Here is a 21,838-nt window from a genome sequence, read left to right on the forward strand (position 1 = left end):
GCACACTGTAGGGTAACCTAGAGGTTAAAGAGGAGTCTTTCATCCCAGTGCAGACTTAATGAACAGAATGGCTGAATAAAATGTAAATAGGTCCCAAGCCACCCAGCCAAGATAAAATGTTGGGAATAGCTTTCTTCTTGTCCAAGGACCAACACAGAAATTTAGAGGCATTGCAGTGCCAAATCTGGACCAATCTTTTAAATAAAAGAGAAGTGATAACACTTTGAGTGTCTTCCTCAGGAGAAACCAAGGAAAACACCCACCCAAAGCCTGCAGATGCTCAGCTCTGGACAGACACTGTGGGAAGTCAGGCATTGAATACCTTGACCTGGATCTTGCCTTCTGTGTGCAGACACACAAGCCAGCTCCAATCCAAATAGCCGTAGAGATAAGTTAGTGCAGTGCTGTGCCCAAGCCAATATACTGCAGTATTAATTTCCACTAGTATTTATCACCTTGGCCGTGGTATTTCCCCAAAGCAGAAAGCAGTCGTGTATAACTTCCAGACCAGAATTTCTGACCAGCCGGAGCTGAAGGCAGAGAAAACTTGCATCTGTTTTTATCCATCCTGATAGGCACATCTATATAAAAATCTACAGGGATGGATCATCGATGGAGAGATAGCTTTAATTTTAAACAATTATGAAATAATGGCTACAACACAGGGAAGGACCATAGGGCTGTTATTTAAGTGAACAGCAAAATTCCCATTGTTTTGTGTTTTAGGGCCAGAACGTGCCCTGGGAATTGCACTGGGTACCCCCAGCCACTTTGTTAGCAGCTCACCAGCTAAGCTGCTGCTCTGGGAACGTCCCAGCCTATTAGTATTTCTTTATCTTCCATTTATGACATCTTGTTTGCTCTCCTGGGCCGCTTTAAAGCAGGTTGACATTGCCAAAGAGATTTACTGCATGTACTTTGTATACACTTTAATTAGGTCTCCATTCATGTCTCTCACCTGACACTTACAAAAGAAATCACTCATAACTTCCAGGCGCGGTACGGAAATCGATACACGTCTTGAGCACGTAGTGACTTCCAGGGAAATTAAGTGCCTTCACCCACGCATGTGGTGACTACCTCTGCCTCATGGCATGGAGATATATGGGTTTGCTTCAGGGGTTTGAATGAAGCCACTCTTAGGGTCCTTTGGTTAAGTAGAGGCACAGCTGGGATGCTGCACGTCCCATCGCCACTCGCTTCAACTCGTGGCACCTAAAACCAAGGAGGGGTGCAGGAATTAAAGCTTTAGCCAGGAATCTTTTTGCCATGTCAATTTTTGGTTTCATTAGACTTCCTGACAGTGTCAAGCTTCAGACATTGTTGTCAGCGGTGGCTGAAACATGGCATTGTTATACTGCTGTCACTTCAGTTTTTGTGTGTGTTTCTCACAGAAATCTGAATGATTGGGCGTTTAGCTTTCATGCTCCAATGACATGAGGAGGAAAAGAACACAACTGCCTATAGTAACATCTGGCACTTTGGAAATTGGAAATTTTGACAGTGGATTTTCTTTTGACTGTTAGGTTATACAACTTTGGTTTTTGCCTTGGGTGAAAGGAGCTTCCCATTCACTGGCAGAGAGAAAGGAGGAATTATGGCTTTGTTTCTACATTTGGAGCTTCAACAGAAGGGGTCAAATTAGAGAATCTAAATTGTATAACCTGGAGAATCCTGGGAGATTCCCATCCTTACATTTCAGAGGGAATAAAATCATAGAATAGTTTGGGCTGGAAAGAAAAGAAATCTCTCTGCACACAATCACATCCTACAGATAATCTCATGCTGAAAATTAATTTGTAGGCAGTGTAATTGTCCCATTAATAAGATTAATGCCAGGTACAGCTCTATGGATTACTGAAAAGACAAAGCGGCCTGATCCATGCAATTAGAATGAGATACCTGCATTAATTAGGACCGTCACCTGACAGCAATGGTTACATCAAAGGATGCTCAAGGAACTGAATCTTCTCTTCTAGTCTCATCATTCTCCCTGGTTTGTGTTTTCAATAGCTCTGTTGGTTTTCTTATATCACAGATTCTCAGAAAAACACCAGCATTTGTTCTGATGTACAAGTGTAAAATCATTTCTCCGCTTTGGTTCTGATCTAAGTGATAGTCTAACCACCAGCAGTGATAGTCTAACCACCAGCATCAGTTTCTGTTTGGTTGGTGTGAAATAGGGTGTCCTGCCTGCCCCACATCACCCATGCTTAGTGCCAGGGCTCTGCACAAATCCAATGCACACATGTGGGTAAGAGCATTGGCAAGTGGTCATCTTGCTCGTGTATCTCCATGACGTTCCACTTTTTTCCAAGGACATGACAATCAAGTACAAGTTTTTGGTTCCTCTATTCTGCAACATTAACAGGCAGGTTTCTATCACACAGCTCAGCATCAGCATGCCACGTCACCCTAACAACCATCCCTGGGAAAGAAATCGCTCTGTTCTGCTCAGTTGTACTCATTCCCAATTACAAGCCAAGTATCTCAGTCACAAATGTCAAAACAGATACTGTCTGGTTAAATGATACAAGATAGGTGCAGCTAAGCCATAAGCTGTCATGAAGCCAGACATGATTGACAGAAAAGCTGTCTCCTGATGGGAATTAGCTTAATACTTATGGTGAAGTGATGTCTGCTTAGCAGAGCCCTTGTTGTTCCACATTTGAATAAATGGTGACACTGTTACTGCTATTTGGTGGGGTTTCTGTGTGTGGTTTTTGTTGTTGTTTTGTTTTTTAAGAACAACTGACACATTTTTTCATCTTTAAAAAGTGTGGAACCTTCCAGCCTGCTGTGATTCATTTCCGAAAACCAAAGCTACAGTTCTGACGGAAGAAATGCAACGCTTTTAATCTCTGCACCTCATTTAACCACAGTGTGCTCCAAACCACTGGTGCCCTTTAGGGGCCTGGTACCCTGGGCTGCCTTGAACAGTGCGACCCATAACGGTGAATCACTCCTTGAGTTTCCCTATGTGCAGTTTTGGCTACCGCTCGCTATGCCCAGCTGTGAGATTAATGTGTCCTTCTTGTTATGTCAGGATTGCTGGCATGCTGTTGTGATCGTTTTGCTGAGCTACAGGAGCTGTTGGGCAGAGCTGGAGCGTCTCCAATTGTGATGAAAGAATCATGGAATGAGCTGAAATTGGGGAATTTGTGCTCGAGATTTCTCTGCCGAAGCCCTGAGAGTCACCTGCTTTGCTTTGCCAGGTGTTAGAATCATTTCTGCCTCATTCTTTATTGTGAAGGAATAAAGCCTTCAGGTTTTCATTCTGGAAAAACGCCTTGACCACATTCCTCAGCTGAACTTTGTGCACCAGCGTTTCCTTGAGTGATAATGTGCCTAAGCGCATTTTCCAAACTTGTGTAGCAATGAGCTGGTAGGGATCACAGGCACGCACCACACAAATGAGTGCGATAGGGCAGCAGCACGAGGAAAGCATCCTTTCCACTTCTATCATTGCCTTTCTTACAAACCTGAACTGTCATTGCTTGTGTCTTTATGCCCAAGCATTTCTATCACGCTGGAGTAATAAATTTACCTGCAGCATGATGAGCTTTGGCATCCCGCTCTTCACCCATGTTTTCATGGTACCTGGACACCCCCAGCAGCCAGAGAACAACCCTCAGCCCACAGCTTCCCATACAGGTATGCGCCAGGGAGCCTCCAAGAGCACTCATATATCAGTGATGCTGAAGCCTTTATGATTTTCCAAGATATATTTGAACTCTGCCCATGCTGTTTGTAGAACAGCAAGGTGTTTGGATAGCATTAAAGCTTGCTATGTTTGAAATGCTCTCACTCTGCATAAATTTGTCATGACTGAAGATTATATTAAGCATCAGCACGGCAAAACTGTGCAGCCAGTCTCCCACCACCTCGCACACTCCAATGGGCTTTCTCACTGCTTGCACAAACTAGGAACACTTTCAGCCTGAGTTTCTGATTAGTGAACGAACCCTGAACTGCAATGCCAAGCCTGAAAGTGAGAGAAGCTCTCATTTTTCTCCCATATCTGCAGAGTTTGACTTCCTTCTTTTTTTCTGCCCTGGTGTTTTGCTCCAATGGGTCTTGTTCTTTATTGCAAAGAATGATATACTTGATAAAAGGGAATCTTAGGGCAGCCTGACATATCTTAGGAAGTCTTGAACATTGCCAGAAGGCCTAAGAAGAAGCAGTTTAGCTGGTAGATAAATTGGTGTAATAAGTGACCTGACATTTCTTTCATGTCTGACCACATTGCACAGTGAATACTGACAAAATGTTGTTCCGATTGAAAATATCCTCTCCTGGTTATGTAAATGGTTAATCCTTAAAAAGGCCCACATTTCCCATCAGAGCTCAGCTGAAGCTGCATGCTCATTATTCCCAGCTGGGAGTGTTATTATTCAGCTGCTCTCATTCTAGGCTATTGTTCTAGTTCACCTTAAAGCAGCCATATAAAAACATCCTTGGGAATAGCAGAAGCACCATTTTCTGGGCAGTTGAGGACTTTAAAGCATGACAGCCAAAAAGGCAGATGGAGTTAATCTGCAAAAGTCAGTTCAAAATCAATAAGACAATACATTCAGGTGAGAAGATGCTGAACAGTTATTTTAAAATGCCGTGAGACTAGACAAAATGTACTTCCCATACCATTCATGTATAATAAGTCATTGGATTTTCTGCATGACTGAATTTCATTTTGCATCTGCGTTGTACATTAAGGCTCACCTGTACTTGTATATATTTATGCATTTTTAAGCCCACAGCTGATTTTGGAAGTATTTTTTTTTAAATAAGACAATATCAGCACACAGAGGGCAGCTGGAGAAAATAGTTCCCTGGGAAGTACTTCTAGAAAAGAGCTTTGTTTGTAAAGAGAATTGTCCAAGAGCACCAAGATTAATGATTAATGAAGAAAAGGTTAACAAGTGAGTAAAGAGAAAATCCATGGACTTTTTTATTTAAGTTCCTTCCAATTTATTTGTCAAATACCCATACATTGGAGGCAAGCAGCCTCCAACCGAAGCTATAGGTTTTTTGCTAGGACTGTGCCAGACTGGAGGGCTCTGTGCCAGGGCATCAGGAGGATAACAACGCAAGAATGATCGCTTTCATCTCCACATGAAAGGCGACAGACTGTGTTTGATGTCCTCACAATTTCCATGCTTTATCCTCCATGCCCAGCATGTGAAGCTCATGGCTCTCATCTACCCAAGAGTTGATGGAAACCCTGGGTCCCCCCTCACGCTGCATGTTTGCAGCCCGAATGCTGTCTCCTTTTCCAAACTGCTCTCCAGACTGAAAACCTGGTTTGCTTGTTTACCATGAGCTCTCACATTTCCCCAAACAGAAGTCAGTCCATGGATGGCCAATCCCTACCACCTCTGTCTGTTCGTCCCACGCTTTTACAGGGCCACCTTCTGCTACAAATAAATCTGTCAGTCTCTGAGTTCACTAATAATTTCAATGCATGATTTGTATTATGACAAGAAAAAAAAAATAGTAGCATGAAGATATACGTTTTGCCTGCAGGAATCCTCCATCTGTTGATAGGCCTAGCAGGGTGTGATGCTGAGCCTCTACAGATTTCAAATTAAGGGTTTGCCGAGATACTTAACTGAGTTAAAGGCAAATCAAATACAGCAGCCTTAGGAAATTACAGCAACCATCCTATTGTTTGATTCTCACAGCCTCTATTTCAAGCTTTCTGACTCATAAGCAAAGCAAGATTCAACTAATAGTGTAAGAATGGGAACACTGATTAGCAACGGGACAACTCGTATTTTGGGATCAGAAGGGCTACACGACATTTATGCGAGCTCAGCACACTCTCACATAATAAGTCAGGTGTGCTCAAGTAGTTTTTAACCAGCGTTTGAAATCAGAAATCACAAAACAGTTTTGAATCTTTCCGCTGGTGCAAGTAAATAGTAATAATGTATTTTACATTGCATTGCATGTAATGAATATAAGGTTGGCACACGTTATCTGAAAGTGATAAGGAGAAAGTAATGCCTTGTCCTACATAGTTAATGACTCAAGAAGTGTTGTATGGGTGAATTAGCAGTCACAAACATGAAGGTAGGTGAGCAATCTCCTAGATGCAATATTGATTTTAAAGATTAACAACACTTTCAGAGCTTGTGTGTAGCCAAGAGTTTTTGCCAGGTGTCCAACTACCTAGCTGTGTAGCTAGAACAAAAACCTAAATAAAAATCTGAATTGAAATAAATGTCTTATTTCCTACTCTCTAATCCTGTTTGAAGCTCTGGGAGTCCTGCCATCCTCAACACTGGTTGGTAGACATCAAGCAAATAAAGCCTATGTTGGATTAGTGGATTTTATCCCCCCCCTTAGGACCTGAACATTTTTCCTTTTCTTTATTATTCAGACTGAAACACGTACTGCATAATAATAACAACCTGAGTCAAATGCAAGATGCATAACTGTGAAAAAGATTCTTATTGCTTCCCAAGCAGCCTGCCAGTTTGGGAAGGAGAGAGCCTGGCTTGTGCTCAAGGTTTTGGGATTGTGTCATCATTTTGAATGGAGCCCAGGGTGCATCAGAAATGGGAAAGTCAAACAGCCAGAGGGCTTTCTGATATTAAAAGCACTACTGGAAAAATATGAAAAGGACAAAGAAAAAATCAGATAGAAGCTGTAATTAGTCGATGTGAGATCCTTTCAGGGATGGCCGTGCTGCAGTCTTGGTGCTAGCGCCAGCTCTGCTCATGCTGCCTCGCTCAGTGCTTCCCTGTTCAGGAGGAATAAAATTGGTAAAATCAAGCCTGTAGCCAATCCTTTTTTATAATCTTCTCTCTTTTGAATGCTGGACCCCCCACTTGGATCAGAATGTCCAAAGACATCATTTTGGTTTTGCTTGGGAGACGGCTGATTGGAGAAAATGTTTCGTTTCTGTGCTCTGTGGGTGGCTCGAGCCAAGCTCGTCTTGATGGCAAGCAATATACAATTCTGGAATAAATGTCCCTTCATTCAATTATATAGGAAATAATTACAGATGTGTAAAACCACTTAATGGAGACATGCAGAGATCAGCATATATTAATGCAAACTGTCTTTATTCAGACATAGGAGGAAAGTTCATCCAAGCTCCTCCTCCCTCACCATCTTGTCTCTGGCTGTACCACTACTCAGAGACTCAAAACTTTACTCAGCATCCCTGCTTGCATGCTTTGTGCCACTTTGTGCATCTTCTCAGTGGTTTCCAAGCTAGATATGGGGACTGTTTGTGAGAGAAGGCAGGAAAAATTGGCACACAAAGTTTCCTATTTTTAATTTTTCTGAGGACAAGTAACCCTACTCCATACGCACAGCCTGCTGACCGCATCTCTTTTTTCTCAGCATTAAACCATCTTGAACAGCATCTGCCTCATTCTGAGAAAGCTGTGAGGCAGCCTCTCCCCAGGGTAACACTTCTGTGCACTCACTCAACTTCCACAAGTTATTTCCATCCCTTGCATGCATTAATTCTCCACTTGGAAGAAAAGACTCCAAGCAGCAAAGAGCTTTAGGATTACGTATTTCACACACACAGTAGCTGAAGAGTATGGAGGGCCCAACTTTTCCTGCTGGTGCACAGCTGCAGGATGTTGAGTGACTGTAAAGCATTTCCTGAGGCCATGACCATTGGGCATCGTGAAAACTCCAACCAGTTGTGCATAGATGAGGTGCCCTGTCATCGAGGCCAAGATATTTTCCTCATTTTAGAGATGTTGGAGACATCTCCCCGATTTTCCTCGTAAGAGGGATATCTGCTTCCATTGTCTCATGCTTTCAGCAGGAAGAGGGGTTAAGCTTGACAGCATACAGCAGTCTCTTCACCTATTCCTTTATTACACAGAGAAAATGGTGAAAAGGGGGAGTATGTAGCAATGATAAGCTGTGGAGGAATTCCTTTGCTAACATAGGCAATGGAATAGCCTAGAGTGACAACAAGAAGCAAGCTCGCTCCTTGTCTTTACTGCTAACATAAGGGAACAGAATATTTCACAAATTTCCTTATCTTCTCTGCAAAGCTGTTCTGAGAGCTCATGCCTTCCATGGGAATAGTGAATGAACAAAGCCAGGAGCCATAGATCAGAGCAGTCCAAGCCTGCTGCAGGGCTCACCATGTTCCCCAGGGAGTCTGGGGTTTGATCCCTGGTTTAACTCTGAAGATACATTGGCTGAGATATCAAAAATACTCTTCAGATTTCTTCCTATAGGGTGTCCCTGGGGACTGTCCTAATGTTATCTAAAACCATGAAACTGCAGCTGCATCACTTATGCTACAGGACTTCTGATGACCAAGAAATAGTTGCTCACTTACACCTACCTGCCCATTATATTCTCCATAGGACTGTTTTATTTGATCTCAGTTTCTCCAGCTGTGCAAATTTTTCCACCACTACGTTCCTATTCCTTCTCACAGCTTATGGGTCAGCAGTACTTTATAATAGGAACACTAGCTGTCCTTGAGTTCCCAAAGTGCTGAAGTCAGCAGGTTGCTGCAGCAGGAACCTCTCCTTCTCCCCACCAAGCTGCACTGCCCTACAGCTTAATCCAACCCTTGGATATCAGCAGTGTGAGAATCCAAAGGATGTCAGCCCACATCTTTTCAATAGCAGCCCAGCATGAGCCCAGATGAGCTGTCAGGCTGCCTGATGATACTGTTCTATATTCACGATAATAAATTTTCCTAATTTAATCTCTGAAATGGAAGTGCACATTTCAGCTCGTGATTTCCAACTTATCTTCTATTTCCTTTTGGCTTTTCAATGTTTCTGAAATGCCTTATGCTACAGGCAAAACACTCTGATTATGATGGGGTTCTTCTTTTAGCAGCTGCCACCAAGCAGTGTCACACGTGGAGAAAATGGGAAGTCAGCTCTGCCCAGTTGTGTCAAGCATTTAGAAAGAAGATGGGAGAAAGAATGCACAGTAAGAACCAGGTGTCAAGTGTTTTGGAATCCTGATTTAAGGAAGGGAGTGGGGGGGATTTATTAAAGAATTTAGACATGGTGGAGCTCTACAGAGTGAGTAATGCCATAAAATGCAATCCATCGACAATTCATGCTAAGTGCAATGATTAACCGAGATTTGTCCTTATGGCATCACGGGAAACACATCTGTGCACCTCCAAGAAGGAGGTGGAAGACAGGAAGAATTTAAATTCCATAACGTGTTAAAGAGGTGTGGCCTTGTTTGTGTGAAGGTAACAAATTCCATCCCCTCCACAATAGGAGAAATCTTTTCTGATCCAAAGTCCGAGTGAAGCACTAGAATTTCAGTTCTAAAATTAAAGCCAGATACCTGACCATTTGTACAGTGTAGCCTTCCAAAAATACTGCTGACATATACATTTGCTGGTCCCATCTTCATCATAACACCAATACAGACAATTGGTATTAGTATGGGAACAGAAGAAAGCTTAATAATGATGTATGTGCAAGAGATGAATAAATGCAAAGGACGCAAAGCTTTTTGTTCAAGTGTGTACTCTGCCTCTGGTTGTAGAAGATGCTGTATTTGTATTCAAAAAAAAACAACACAGAAAGGCTTGTAGTTACTTGTTGCTTCCAAATAGCAGCTGTTCTGAAGCAGTGCATCTCTGCCTTTTTTACAGAGGGACTTTACATTCTGCAAGAGTAACCCAGCTAGAAGCAGCTTGTTGTGACAGCCCAGGGAAATGTCTCCATCAGAGCAAACCTCACTTTTTCAGGGTAATCTCTGAACCCTCTCGTCTCTGTTTCAGATGGCTGCTCTCCAAGCCAGCAGCCACAAGTGATACTTCCCACAACAATTCCACCACTGATAGGGGACATTGATTTGCAACGGATTCATTACCCTCAGCCTGCTTGGGAGTGAGAAGCTGGAATTTCTTGGTCTAATCACTTGCCAGAGGTCTGGCATTTCTCAGCTGCTGGGTCTGGGCAAATAATGAAAGAAGGCACTGATGGCCAAAGCCAAGGCAACCAGTAAGCAGAGCTTCTCCTCGGTGCTGCCTGATGGCACTGCCAGCTGTGGCTGCAGGGAACCAGATGACACCATGATATGGGCTGGCCCACCTGCAAGAGCCAGGATTTGAGCTCACTGCCACCCTCCATAAGAGCATGCAGCCTGGCAGAGCCAGAATGCAGTTGCCTCCCTGCAACCGGTGCTCTGTCTTGGCTGCCACTCATCCAGGCCCTGCCTGTTCACAGGATCATACAGACATAGAACGGCTTGGCTTGGAAGGGACCTTCAAGATCACCCAGCCTCAACCCCTGTTGAGGGCTGGTTGCCACCCACATCAGGCTACCGAGGACCCCCTTCAGCTTGGTCTTAAACACCTCCAAGGATGGGACATCAGCAAATTATTTGGGATCACCTCCCTCTCCCCACTCTTTTGATGCAACCCAGGATACTGTTGGCCTTCCAGGCTGCAAGCACACACTGCTGGCTCATGTACAGCCTTTTATCCACCAGGACCTTCTCCACAGGGAGATTTGGTCCTCAGTGCCCAAAATTACTACTGGCTCATAGGAAAGAGTACTGAGATGCAATTTTAGAAGGAGCACAGCTGCACTCGTTGCCCACGTAACACTTTTCAGCAGAGAAAAGGCAGTGCGTGTCCCGAAACACCACATCCCATCTTTTCTTTTTTCCCCTGCAAACTTTTTTCACAGCATCTCAGATATTTCCAGTCAAAGGGCTGGAAAAAGCAACAGCAGGAGGACGTATCCTGCAGGACAGCCAGCTGCCACCCTCTGGCACTGGAGGTGGACTCTCCACCTTGCCTTAACCAAAGTGGGAGCTGGAATTTCAGTCAGCCCCATGCACCTTGAAAATGTGAGGGATTAATTCAGCCCCTTGAAACATTCCTGCCTTCCAAAGCACGCCTCGGCTCTCATTTAAAGCCTATGTATCTGTGGTGATACGTTTTCACATGTGCTGCAGGGAAGCAGGGATTATTTTTATTCTGAGGAAGAAAGGGAAGCACAGCCGATGTGCAGCCAACAAAAGACGCAATAGAAACGCAGCGCTGGGAGGGAGAGTGAGGAGGGAGCGCTCACTTTCAATTAGCAGCCCTGTTTTGCTCACGGGTGGGCAGACGCTGCAATCCAAAGAGTTTTGTAGGAAGACGGTGATTGTGCAGGACCAGAGCCCTCTGCCAAGGATGCTCACATCTCCTCACGAGGCAGAAGAGCGCAGTGCCTTCAAACATTCATCAGACAATGAGAGCAGCCACAGTCGCCTATTAGCGGCTGGCGGAGCGCTGTGTGTTGATGGACAGCTGCACATTCAGCTCGGTTTCATGTCTGGGAGATGTTCAGCATGCGTGCGGCTCAGCCCTTCTGCCAGGCTCCTCTTCTATTCACAAGAGCCAACTGTAAGGCTTCCTGGCTGTTTTATGGACATTCAGAGAGGGCTTGGCCTACACAAACCGGTTGAAATCCTCATATTGCATTCACTAGCAGAGTTCATGTGTTTTCTGAGTTGTTGACGACAGAGCTTGAGGTCCATTCTGTGATTCCATGATTCTGTGATCTACAAATATATTTCTAATGCTTTCCTATCCCCAGTCTCTCCATTCCAGTGTTTCTTTGAATTGAATTTCCACCCTACGATGCCCGTGGCCACCCTGGATGGTTTGTTAGGCTGTGTGGTGGTTTTGCCACTCAGGAGCTGGGCTCTGATCTTTATGGGTCTCTTCCAACTTGAGATGTTCTATGATTCTATGACTCACATCCCTTTGGTTGTTGCATTAGACCCCGGAGCTCTAATAAGACAATCCAAAAGTGAAGCAGCAAATTCCCAGGTACATTACACAATCTCTGTACTTCCTCATAAGATAAATCATAGCCCTAATTTGCTCGCTGAATTTAACCTGTCCCTTAATTTCATTTTGCTTTGAGCTCCTGAATGTAGAAAGTTCTACACTAGGAAATGTTACCCTAAAGTAACACAACATTGAACCTGATTAGGGGAGGTTGGGAAATTTCTGTCTCTGGGGGACTCAGGAACAAATTAGATCTAATCAGGAACATTTCTAGCATCATGATTCATTAGGGTGGAGGAACCTTCTCAAATTCTCTGTCTACTTGATTTTCTCTTGGCAGACGTACCAGCCTGAGAGGGCCTCCATAGGAATAGGTAATTTGTGTTCAGAGAGCACCAGGAGATCATCTGGGATGATGTCCCAGTAATTGTGACCTGCTGTACGCCATTTCACCTTCATCTTTCCTTACAAACAGCAGAGAAAAAGGCAGGGAGAGGAGAAACAAGCAAGTGAAGGACCAGATCAATCAGAACCCATAAAAACTACTTAGCAATATCATGTCACCTCGAGATCCCGATGAGCGACACTAACTGCCATGGTTTTGCCTGTGAGCTTCTCAAAAAAGCTACAGAAACTGAATATCTGTAAGATGGTACCTCCTGGCCAAACGTGAAGGTAGCAGTCACAAGGCTCAGAATGCGCTCCAGCCCACAAAGCACAGCAGCATCAGTTTGATTTCCAGCAGAACCAAACTGAAACGAGATTCTGCCTCCACTGAAGTCAATCACACCTCTGTGTCCAGGAGTTTCCCCAGAGCAAACCTGAACTGATTTCATTACGCAGCAAGCAGACATTGCCAGCTGAGCTCTTCGAAAATGTAAACGCTTTCCCATCATGCATTATTTTCCCATTATCTTGAGTGCCTGTAAACCTATTGCCTTAATTTTCATAAGATTTCATGGAGTTCAGTATAAATACCTGCTATCCATCACAATATTAGAAGAAAAAGAAACTATAATAACTTAATTATCTCTTATGCAGAAACTAATTATAATTCTCTGGGTTCATAATCAATACTTTAAAGCTGTTCTATCTCAGAGAACAGTTTGTCAATATTTTATATACCGTTAATAATTCATGGCTTTATTACATAATCAAACAGCAATCTAACTCTAGAGAGGCCTCAGCACAGAAAGAAGCAGCATGGGAAAAAAAAGGAAGTGGAGGAATGCAAAACCTTCAGGTCGACATGAGGGTGCAGTGAAGCTACACCGCCATCCTGGTTGCCTGCAAGGATGGGGCTGAGTTCATAGGACAGATAAGTCAGCTAGAGGAAAGGAAGAACGTGCCAAGAGAATCAGTTAGAAGGCAATCTGGCATTTCCCAAGAGTGATGTTGAAATTTAGGATTTCTTCTTGGAGAGGGCATTTGGGAGTGGAGGAGAGAAAAGGGCTGTCTCTTCTGAGAGGCAACCAGCACCATATGGGATCAGTTGTATCATCAGCTCTTTCTTAAAACTGCAGAGTCAAGGTTAAACTATTCCTTGTTTCTTCATGGCCCTCCTGCCTTACAAATGAAACACTCAGCTCTTGTTCCGCAGTGCTGCATGTGATTACTCCAGTGTCCGACCCCAAATTATTCAGGATGACCTTTGGGGACAAAACACAGCTTATGAGTAAGCTCCAATGATCAGCTCAGAAAATATGAAAACTGCCTACAGTCAATGGGACACATGAAAGTACAAACTATGTTTCTGTGACATGAAAAAGAAAAAGAAAAAAGAAAAAAAAAGAAAAAAAAAAGAAATGAAAGATGATTCAGGATGACATAGTTGGCATTTGAAATAGCTCATCACCACCTTTTGAAGAGGAGAGAAGTGTGCTCCTTAGGTCAGCCTGACATTTGTTGCCCCACATATGGGAAAACACTTTTTCCTGCAAATAAGATGTTGCATGAGGAAGCAGAATGGGGAAAGTGCTGGCTGTAATGCTGAGCAACTGGGGACAGCTGCCTCTGCTAGTGAGCTATAACATGTGCCATAGGAGAACGCAGAGCCCACTGCAGAGATGTAGCTCTTGTAGGCCCTGTAGAGAGACTTGATAAAAGATGACTTCTGCCTCCGAAAGTGCAAAGTCTAAGCAGGTGCGGCGATGAAATCAAGGCTCAGCACCACTTCCTTACCAAAGAGAAACCCCAGCAGAGCAGCAGTACGTGCTCTCAGTGGCACAGGGAGCGCACAGCTCTCATCTGCTGAGTGCCACTGCCTCTTCTTGCGCACAAAACCATCCTTTCTGCCCGTTTGTTTGACTTTAATGAGTGCAGAAGGGAAGCGCTCCCTGCGTTTTCTTTCTCTTAGAATTTGTATTGCACTTCATTAGGAACAGGTTTTGTATGTCTGTAGTGCATCCCTGGACAAAGTGGCTCTCGCCGCACACTTGTCATTTTTTTATTACGTTATTCTTTTTATATAATTATCAACTTTTTACAAGTGTCTATAAAAATTGGTGTAGGAAAGTGAAAGTCTTCAGAGTGAGTAAATGGACACTGTGCTAAATGAGTTATGTCTCTGATGCTATTATCTCTAAATCAGCATAGATTATTCAGGCTGGGGGCTTTTAGAATCATAAGTGGCTGAGATCATTTCTCAGTTCATCATCCTATTACACATAATGAGAAAATACTTCTAAATAGGAAGATTACTCTGTCAAAAGATCCCCCATGAATGATTCCCCAGGCACTGACAATGTGTATTAACTCTTTTCTTCCTGCATGGGAGGGATGAGAGAAGCTCAGTCCTCAAGGATTACTCTGAAACGTTCAGCAGCTCTGAATTTCCTCTGCTCTCCTGGGATCCCTTTGCTCCACCGCTTATGTTTCTAACAGCATTTTCTTGGTTTCCACCCCTGCAGTTGCTTTCCTGCAGTATGTAAATTCAGCTGCCGGTGCTGAACCTGGAATGAGATAAAGCCTCTCAGAAATTCATTTCATTATTTTTGAGTGGTTCTGTTTATGTCAGTTTTAAGTTTCCATTCCACCAAGTGCAAATTGTAGCATTTCTCCAGCAAGTGATTTCTGGCTGCAACTTGACAAAGCGACAGCTCCCTTCCCCTCCCCAGGTGGGGAAGATCTTCAGCACACAGGTGATGAATGGCCCTCTTGTTCCATTATTTCCCCACACTGCCACTGACTCATTGCCTTATTGCACGGGTAGAGTTATTAGTTTTACTTATTGGGCAGCACGTTTCCAAGAAGCCATTTAACGCACAGTTTCATGAGGCAGTTTTCATGGAATATAAACTCCACATTCCTACTCTCAAATCAAGGATTCCTTTTACCTTCCACAGAGCTCTGTGAAATATCCCTTCTGTTTGTGCTGGGCACGGTGAGGTTTCAGCACATCCCACCTGTAGCCAATCCCACCTAAAGGATGCTGTTACTATGCCTGTGTCTGTTCCCAATCTCACATAAAACATCTTTTACAGGAGAGGATGGAGCAAATGCAAATGCGTATCTTGCTGCATGTTAACACATACAAAGAGAAATGACTCCTGCCAACTTCTGCCCAGCTTTGCCCTTTTTCTCTTACTATCCTTCTCTGCAAGACAAACTGTCTGCACTGCTCTAATTATTTACTGCAATTCATGGGGAGTGAGGATTTCTTTCAGTGCCCCACATCTACTAACAGCACTTGATGTTTGCAAACATGGTATTTCAGAACGGTATGGATGGTTCTATGGACAAACATCAGCCTGATGGGTGATGTTGGGTGGCAGTTTACAACGCCATCACAAGAGTTGGAAGTCTCTTGATAACACCATGTCCCACCACCAGCCAGAGGTTTACTCTCCGTAATCATTTACTCACATAAAACTTGGGGAGCAAGGACTTACACAAAAGGTAGGCTGAGATCTAATGTGAAAGATAATTATTTTAAGCTTGCCTCCTGCCTGCTCTTTATACTTTCCACTGTTGTATTTTCATGCTGGCTGTACCAGAGGCAAGGTACTGGGTTAAAGGACCCCACGCCACAGCCAGTAAGACCAGAAGCTGATTGTGATGAGCAACCTGAGCCACCTTCATAAAATATACATGCCAGCTATGTGGCCAGGCTTTCTGCATGGGATATTTTTCCATTATTCTCCAACCGTAGATTCATAATTACAGCAAGGGTAAACCAGAAGGTGCCCAAATTTACAAAAACACCACTGGAACTATCAGTGACTCCCAGAAGATCTATCCCACTGCAGTTTTGCACACACATCTATACGTGATAATGAGAAGTTTATACTCTATGAAATGCAATCTTAGAATTTGAAAAAAAAATGTTGGATACATCTGTTTTACTTCATGCTGTCCTTCTGGACTGTGTTTGGAGTTCTGAAAGTTGTTCCTCTTTTTTCCCTTTGCTATGGCAGGGGTCGACTGGAGTGCTGGGGCTACACCCCTGGGCTGCCTGCACACACTGTCAGAGTTCAGGCCATGTACCATATGTGTTTTTGTCACTCATTACTGTGCAGGCAGAACCCACCACGCTGACATCACATTAGTCAGACATGATGGCTATGCGCTGGGATGCCATGCTCATTTAGACAACTAAAGCCCAGGGCAAATGCCTCCAGCCCTGTGGATTCAAAGAGCAGCTGGAAGCCCCTGCAGAGCTCCACAGCTGCTGTGATTCTGGCCAAATTACTCTGCTTTTCAGGGCCTTTAGGGGTTTGAGCTTTGCTCTAGTAAGGTATGGGGCAGAAGTTGGGAGCGTAGAGGTTTGGAAATTGAGGTCCAGGACAAATCCCAGAGCTTCACCTTTTGCCTTTGCAGGAAGACAGCTGCCAGTTCATTGCCTGTTGGAGCCTCTGGAGGGACTTAGGGAGCAGAGGAAGATTCCTACTGTGATTGCCCATCTCATGGATGATATTTCTGTGAGTACAGAATGTTGCATAGGATGTCAGAGCTTGACTTTCCCTTGTCTACAAACTGTTTCTCAAACAGAAGCTTTTCCTTTTGCTCAATTGCACAGACATTAATGGCAGTTGTAACAAGTGATTGCTGGGTGGGACTGAGCATAGTCCTGTTATGTCCCTTCAAAGGGTCCTTTCTAGCACATTAACCTCATCTTGAGGGCATTTATTTTTTTGTCTGCCAAACAACATTAGCGTTGGCTTCTGATTTTAAAATGCTTCATAAATCATCTCCTTTCAGTTGCATTTCAGAGTCAGTACTATTTCACTTTTACTGTTTCTTGAAGCTCCCCACAAAGTACATTAATTTTTCATTAAAGGGAAAAAAAAAAAATCTGTATTTCTTTCCAGAATAAATGAATTTTGTAACTTCAAAATATCTTGTCTAATGATCGCCATCCAGCCATTTAAAATAAAGTCTTTGGGGACAGATGTCTTCATCACTGAGCAAACTTTAAATTGATTTTCCACTTTCATTGTAAGATTCAGTTAAAGAGAAGCAAATACTGTATTTCAGTACTGATATGCTCCCAACATGTACTGTCAAAGTCTGCTCTTGCCATTCTTTTGGTGGGAATAGCTGCTTTAGAAATGTTTATATATTATCAAAATTAGGTTTCAAAATGAGCTACAGTATCTATATAAACGGGAATAATATTATTTTAGAGAAACTAATTGGAAACTTGTTTTTTTGGCTAAAGTAGTTATTATTTCCATTATGGCAAGCTGGAAGTAGATGAAATTCGCCTTTATCTTTCCTAGCCTGGTGTCTCCAATAATTTATTCAAACTGAAATTAAAACCTGACACAGTCCCAGTGAGGCATTTCACACCAGTTAAAGATTATTCTTCTGTAAAAGAACTTTTGTTCAAAAATTTCATTATGTTATTACAAATGTATTTATTATAGAAGGGTGATACGTAAATCAAAAGCTATCTGTTCGTGTGTGTGTGTATATTTATCCCCCTAACAAGACCTAAAACTGTATTTTCTTTCCTAGGAACGTAAAATTTTAAGATAAGAACCACTGTTTCATATACCAGGGAGGGAATGCCTGTGGAAAATATCTGCAGGAAAGCAAAATGTTCAGTTCCAACTGGAGCCTTGCAAGCCTGAGTGCATACAGAGGCAAAGTCCAGTTGGGCATGTGCAAGAAAGGAAGAGCAGAATCACCATAGAATCACAGAATGGCTGAGGTTGGAGGGGAACTTAAAGATCATCCAGTTCCAACCCCCGTGCCATGGCCTGGTTGCCCCCCACCAGCTCATGCTGCTCACTGCCCATCCAGCCTGGCCTTGAATGTCTCCAGAGATGGGGCATCTGCAAATTCTTTGGGCAGCATGTGCCAGTGCCTCACCATCCTCTGAGATCAGAACTTCTTCCTAAAATCTGTTCAGAACCTCGTCTCTTTTAGGTTAAAGCCACTCCCCCTACTTCTATCGCTATCAAACAGTGTTAACAGTTAGCTCCCCTTCCTTGTTGCAAGCTCCCTTCAAGTATTGGAGGGCTGCAACAGTGTCTTCCCCGAGCCTTCTTTTCTCCAGGCTGAGCAATCCCAATTCTCTCTGCCTCACCTGATAGGAGAGGTGCTTCAGCCCTTGGCCCTTCTCTACGCTCACTCCAACAGCTCTGCATACTCCCTGCATCAGAGAGCTCAGGCCTGGATGCAGTAGTCCAGATGGTTACACTCAAGGGCAGAGCAGAGGAGGACAATCACTTCCCTCCCCTGCTGGCCACCCCTCTTTTGGTGTAGCACAGAATACTGTTGGGCTTCCGGGCTGAAAATAAAGCAGAAAATAAGGCTCCTTTGCACTGAAGAAGGAAAGGAGTGATGTTGAGTCTCCAAGTTGGATGATTAAAAGCTGCACAAAAAAGCAGCTAGCTGTGACTCTTGGTACGGGCTACAGGCATAGGTGTCATCCTTGGTGAGTTCAAAGCTGTGAGCCCTCTGCAAAGTGCCCTGGGTGCTTTGTGCAGCTGGGGGTCAGCACAAAGCAAACCAGCACAGTGCGCAGTGCCACGAGAGCACTGGGCAGGCTGAAGGAGCGTGTGAAAGCAGCGGGGTGAGAAATTGCATTCTGTTCTAGTAAGTAAAGGATATGGAGAGGGGTGGGCTCACAGGAGTGTGGGCAACTTTCAGACTGAGGAGAAATTTTCCAAAAGCGTAAAATTATAATTGCATGAGGAAAGGGTGGTTAATAATTTTCCCCTTTTAATTCAAACGCACTAAAGTTAATTGCCATTTGGCAGCCTGAGATACACAAATTAGGGGAGGCTAATTCTGCTAATCCTCACTCTAAGTTGCAGGGTATTAAATACAAACATGATCGTCTAGCAAAGGGACAGATCCTGCCTCTGCTGAAGCCAGCAGGAGCTCTGACATTGACTAGAGTAGGGGTCAGGCTCAGCAACTGGGTGAGCTGTGCAGGTAGAGATGATCTGGCTTGAATGAAGGGGGAAAAAAAAAAGGGTTTTTCCTTTTGCATTTGGGCTTGGAATCACTCAGATTCTCAAATCTTCGAACTTGCCCAACCTCCAACCTCATCACACTTCCCATTGCAGCTGCTTTTTGGCTGCCCAGATGCCTACAGGCTGCGTTTTCTGTGTTTCTCCGTTCCCCACTTCGTTCTCAAACCAATTAAATACATGCTGGCAAAAATATCTCAAAAACCCAATGGCTGTAATGCAAACTGGGCTATTTCCTCGAGGAACTTCTTCCCTGTTCAGCCTGCAGCAATCTGTCTGCTGTCCCAAATTCCCCACATGCTGTTGCTGCTGCGTGTTATATTGCACATCTGATTTAAGCCCAGCAAGGCTTTAGCTCATCCTCTGGTGAGTAAACCCAAGGAGATCCCACAGTAGCCAAGAAGCATGCTGCCAGAGAATGAGTGTTGGGTTCTGAGATGAGTGGAAGTCTGGCTATAGGATGCAGTATGGGTCTATGCCTCGCAGCACTGAAGACCTTTGGTTTGGAGCTCTGTCTCTGCTCTGAGCCAGGATAAAACCATTTGCCTATCTGTGTGAAGTGTCTTTCTACCTGCATAGCTGAAGTGTAATTAAAGGTTGATCCAGTGAACAGGACTTAATCTCTTATGGCATGATATATTTGGGCCAAGCACCTCACTATGACTTGATTTGAATTCCTGTTTACAAATGGCACTAGATAAATAGTAAGGAGATAGTCCAATCAGAAGTGGGTACTGCTTGGAAACACCCATTTGGTTTGAAGTATTGCAAGAAAATCAATCTGGGATCTCTTCAGAGCCGAATAAGAACATCAGTCTCCAAATACATCTGATGTGAGCCAAGCCTCCTCATTTTCAGTTCAGTTATCACTGACATTTCAGCTATTATTCATCAGTTTAGAAGGAAAAGAGGAACCTACATCATTTGCAAAACCTATATGGTCTTTCCAAACATTTTTCCTGCCTTCCCAGTGATGATTATTACACACTGCTGTAATTAAGCAGATTAATTTACATTTCCCATCATCTGAGGATGGAGTAGCAACCCAGATTTATTTCTCTGGATTGCTTCCCTCAGTCACTGCTCATAGCACTGAAGCTGCAGCAATATTTTCTCTTTCAAAAATGCAGCAGCAGAGATGCTCTGTGATTCCAAATGAAATAATTTTGATGTCACAAGAAATGTCATTAAAACTACTGCAGTCTTTTAATAAGCTCCTTCTTAGGAGGATGGATTTTCAGCCTCCTCGTGTCAGCTCTGCGCAGAGTAACTACAGCAAAGCTTGGTGCCAGTGTCCCTCTTACAAAATCTGTTTCTCAAGGGTTTATAATTATAACATGCCCATAAAAATTTACTCATCTGAAACCCAGGATATAGTTTCTCAGACAGAGAGGAAATATTGCTCGCTGAACTCGGTTTAAATCAATTCTGAGTTTCAAGAATCCAAAAATAATAAGGTTTGTGGGTTTTATATGCTCTTTCTGTGGTTCCATAACTCAGAAAGAAATCACTTTGTAGAATAAAGTGTCATGTTTGTTTATAAAGCAGAGCAGGGGAGAAGCAGATAAAAGTTCAGACTTCTTATAGTGGCTACTGAAAATCCAAAGAAAATAATGTTCTCCATTTCCCCATGGTGCCCTCACACTCGAAGCTTGTCCTGACTAGCTGTGATGATACACACTGCAGGATCCCAGCGGGGCTGTGGGCCCCATCCTTGTAGGTGTACAGAGCTGCTCTAAGCAGCTGGGGGAGTAAGGGATGGAATCACCCACAGCATTTTTGCCCTTTCCCTCATTTCCAGCTTACTGCAGTTAGAAGGCAAACGGAAAGTGCCCTCCTAATACTTGCTAATAAAAGCGTCGATAAACGATCCCTGCACAACTGAGTTCCAATGTATATTGGCATCACCAAACACCTTGCAATATTTAGCCTTCAGCTTGTATCGACGAGGAAAATAACACTGCTGCTGAACTGAACTATAGAAGGCATAAGCAAAGCCCAGCAAGTACAGAAAGACAGAAAACAAGCCCTGTGAAATCTAAAAGCAATATTTTTAATTTCATTTGGAATTCACATTCAGGTCAGTTTTGTACAGCTGCACGTCGTTCAGTCTATCTTTGTCAGCTCTTGCCTATTAGAAAAAATATTGCACTTCTCAATGTTCTACCTCTATCAAATTGACAGGGTCATTTTTCACAAGGCAAGCTGCAATTAAGGTGACATTAAACCATTTTGCATACAACAACTAAAGTCATGCTGCAACAACAGTTAAAAAAATAGCTGTTTTCTCGGTGTTATTTATCATACCTTTCCAAGGCAGTTTTGGTGAGTTCCTGAATATCTGCAGATTTGCTAGCTTGACATGATATTGCAAGTTTGGAAATCATGTTTGCAGTTGTAATTATGATATTCTCATTTTCTCATTCTGCCTAGTATTACAACTTCTTTAAAGTCAGCCCCTGTAAGGAACACTGTCTGTCAGAGTGTTATTTCCACAAAGTATTTTCTCTTTTGAGGAGTGTTATTTCCACCCTGCAATATATCAGGTATTTCATTCACACAAAATGATTGAACAAATGATAAAAAGAATCACCTTATCAAGGAACACGCTTATAAGCACATTCTGCTCTTCCTTCAACTTCAGGCTTTTAGTATTACTGAC

At 43.4% G+C, this 21,838-nt stretch overlaps 1 long non-coding RNA gene across 1 annotated transcript in view; it reads left to right on the plus strand.

Moving 5' to 3' along the window:
• Positions 1–17,666, plus strand: part of LOC128082070 (uncharacterized) — a 29,815-nt gene extending 12,149 nt beyond the window's left edge. The window contains exon 3 of the long non-coding RNA XR_008207536.1: positions 16,571–17,666. This is a non-coding gene — a long non-coding RNA (uncharacterized LOC128082070). The remainder of the gene's footprint in view (positions 1–16,570) is intronic.
• The last annotated feature ends 4,172 nt before the right edge of the window (positions 17,667–21,838 follow it).

Source organism: Tympanuchus pallidicinctus, unplaced genomic scaffold (assembly GCF_026119805.1).
Source record: "Tympanuchus pallidicinctus isolate F22 unplaced genomic scaffold, pur_lepc_1.0 scaffold22, whole genome shotgun sequence".
Classification (NCBI taxonomy): domain Eukaryota; kingdom Metazoa; phylum Chordata; class Aves; order Galliformes; family Phasianidae; genus Tympanuchus; species Tympanuchus pallidicinctus.